Below are 3,736 nucleotides of genomic sequence, written 5' to 3'. Positions count from 1 at the left end.
GAGTTCTGCTGCAGCCTTCACCACGACCAGCTCCACTACACCAGCTGTGCCGCTCCTCCAGCTGTCCCTGCAAACCGCTTCACTCCGCTCACTGTTCCATGGGCTGCTCCAACATGCTGCAAACTGCTCCGCTCTGCCAGCCGCTTAACAATAGGTCTTCAGGCTCCCCCAGTAGTTAACACAGCACTCAGTGATCTCAGCTCAGCTCTTGCAGTGACTTAAGCTCTTAGTAGCGGAGGCCTGGTGCTAGTGCACCATTGGCCCAACCTGAATTCAGCTCAGTAGTCTCTAGATGGACCCCTAATGGAATCAAAATTAGCTCTACTCTTTTGCACTGAAGAAAGAATGTGCAATTGGTGTTCCAGGCCCTCAAAGAGAGCCCATACCATCAGGAACACACACACAAGTCCTCAACCTCTCTCAATTCACCAGGTTTTGGAACCCATGTCCCTTGTCTAGCAAGTGTCACTTAATTTATATTGAGACATCTCTGTCATAAAGCAGTCTCCTAGTTCCTCATTCACATAAACAGCTGGCAACACTTTATTTATCCTGCCCCGATAACAAAGAAACTGGGGATCCCAGAGCTGTCAAAATAACCATCCCAGGCTGCATTGGGCTATGCTGGGCGTGCCCATGCAAATATCTGAGAATTCACAATTCCTGAAATTCTTTCCGCACTTCCCATAATTCACCACCAGATGTCAGGGTAGAGCGCATCCTGACTCTGCTTACATACATGTTGTTTGTTAAGTGTTGCTGTTATTACATTGTGGCTGGACATTGGGAATTGTACCTTTCCGAGCATTCAGCTTCCCAGACACAGAAAGTCTGGGGGAGGGGTGCTGCAGAAGCCCACACCCTTTGAAGCAGAGGCAGGTGGAACTCAGTGACGATGGGCTCTTCCAAGTGCTGTCAGAAATATACACAGGGCAGAGTTCAGAGTGGGGAGGGAACCATGACACGGTGGCAGTTCAGTGGAATCCTTTTGAACCAGAAGCACAGACCTCAGGGTTTTAAAAGGACACTTTTTTCCTTTTGGTTGCTTGAAAAGTAGGGAGGTTGTTTTTTTTTAAAGGACACTTTTTAGCTGAGAGCAGCTGGAGTTTTTTTCTTTGCCTGAGGGCAGAGTAGTTAAGTTACAGGAAGGGAATTCACAAGCTGGTTTCTTGGTTTTTTCTAGCTCTTGGGGTAGGCTGTGGTAAGGGCAGGAAGGTTAGCAAATATGACTACCAGTGAGGTAGCTACTAAACTAGAGCTGGCCAGACTGGAAGCAGAAGAGAAGGCAAAAGACTGGGAGTTTCAACTGAAGCTCAAAGGAGCAGAAGCAGCCAGGGAGGAAGCTGCCCACAAAAGGGCTATGGAGTTAAAAGACAGAGAAATACAGGCCCAGATTGAGGCCCAGAAGCATGAACTGGTTGTTATGGAGTTGAAAAGATGGTACCCTTCAGCAGCTGGCTCCACTTCCCCAAAAATCCAGAAAAGGGAGCGACTATGTCCACAGTATGATGAATCCAATGATATTGCTGAATATTTCATCACCTTTGAGAGACTGTGCACCCTCCATGCAATTCCTGAAGATCAAAAGATGACCACATTAGTAGCAAAATTGACTGGAAGAGTTCTGGACATATTCAAAAAGATGCCTATTGAGGATGCTTCTGACTATGGTAAATTTAAGGATTGGTTCTGAAACAATTTCAAATTACACCTGAAACTTACAGAGTAAAATTTAGAGTCCTTAAGAGTGGGGCTGGACTAAGTAATGTGGCTTATGTAAACCAGATGAAGGATCTGTTAGATAAATGGGTCAAAGGAATGGGTGTAACTAGCTTGGAAGGGATGTGTGATTTGGTTGTACAAGAGCAGCTCCTGACTATGACCCATGATGATGTAAAACATTGTTTATGGGATAAGAAAATGGACACTGCAGAAAATCTTGCTTCTTATGCTGATCAGTACGAGTAGTCCCAGACCAACAGAGAGGTGGGGTAAATTGGAACAAAATGGGTGGAGGTGGAGGAGAGGAACAACCCTGGTTGCAGTTTGGGTGGATACCAGAAGGGACACCCCAAACCACAGCGTACCACCAGGGGCTGCCCAAGGCCCCACCTACACCCCAAAGAAAACCCCAGACACCTTATCATCCCACCGCACCATTCTCTAGCATTCTCTGCCCCAATGACCAGTCAGCAGGGCAATGTTCTAAATGTAATGAGCTGGGCCATGTGAAGGCCAACTGCCCCAGGAATCCCAACAGATTGCAATTCATTGCACCGGGGTCACATAAAAGGTCCTCAGACACAGATGCCTCCCAGATACCCTCAGAGCGAAGAGAAACTGTGAGTGTGGGCAGGAAGAAGGTTATTGCATGGAGGGACACTGGAGCACAGGTGTCAGCTATCCACCAATCCTTAGTGGACCCCAAATTCATCAACCCAGAGGCCCAAGTGATGATTCAATCCTTCAACTCAAACTCTTTTGACTTGCATACAGCCAAGTTGCCTGTCCAGTACAAGGGCTGGTCAGGAATGTGGACTTCTGCAGTCTATGATGATTATCCTATTCCTATGCAGCTGGGGGAAGACTTGGCCAACTATGTGAAGCTAGCCAAGAGGGTGGGAATGGTCACCTGCAGCCAGGCTAAACAAGCCTTCACACCTAGCTCTGTTCCTGAGCCTTCTACAAGGGCCCAGTCTGTGTTACCAGAGACCCAGACTGAGGTGGTGGATCTGGACCCTGTGCCAATGTCTGCGACAGCAGTAGCGGATCCAGTCCCAGAAACACAGCCAGAACCAGTCCCAGAGCCAGAACTGGTGGAGCAACTAGTACCAGAACCATTGGCAGCCCTAAATCCACCGCTTGCAACCCCGTTTGCAACTCCAATGCCAGAGGGCACCAACAAGCCTGCATTGGCAGTAGCTGCTAAACCTGCACAAGAGGCTCAGCTGGAGCCTGAAATACAGAAAGTGGTTCACAGACAACAAAAACAACCCCATCGCCTACATCGCTTCCAGAGGAACCAAGACCAAATCCACAATCCAGTGAGGAACTGGTGTCTCCAGCATCAAAGGAACAGTTCCAGGCAGAGCAGAAAGCAGATGAGAGCCTCCAGGGAGCTTGGACGGCAGCACAGAGCAACCCACTGCCTCTCAGCTCTTCCAATTGATCCTGGTTTGTTGTAGAAAGAAGAGTTTTATACAAGGAAACTCTTTCTGGTGAGCACCAGGAGCACTGGCATCCTCAAAGACAGTTGGTAGTTCCAACTAAGTACCGGGTAAAGCTCTTGAGCTTAGCCCATGGTCATCCTAGTGGCCATGCTGGGGTGAACAGGACCAAAGACTGTTTGGGGAGGTCATTCCACTGGGAAGGAATGGGCAAGGACATTTCTACCTATGTCCAGTCTTGGGAGGTGTGCCAAAGAGTGGGAAAACCCTAAGACCAGGTCAAAACCCCTCTCCAGCCACTCCCCATAATTAAGGTTCCATTTCAGTGAATAGCTGTGGATACTCTGGGTCCTTTCCCAAAAAAGACACCCAGGGGAAAGCAGTACATACTGACTTTCATGGATTTTGCCACCTGATGGCCGAAGTAGTAGCTCTAAGCAACACCAGGGATAAAAGTGTGTGCCAGGCATTAACAGACATTTTTGCCGGGGTAGGTTGGCCCTCTGATATCCTTACAGATTTGGGAACTAATTTCTTGGCAGGAACCATGAAAAGCCTTTGGGAAGCTC

This window comes from Gopherus flavomarginatus, chromosome 5, assembly GCF_025201925.1.
Source record: "Gopherus flavomarginatus isolate rGopFla2 chromosome 5, rGopFla2.mat.asm, whole genome shotgun sequence".
In the NCBI taxonomy this organism is placed as follows: domain Eukaryota; kingdom Metazoa; phylum Chordata; order Testudines; family Testudinidae; genus Gopherus; species Gopherus flavomarginatus.
The sequence above is the reverse complement of the archived record's forward strand: the minus strand, read 5'-3'. Positions refer to the sequence as shown.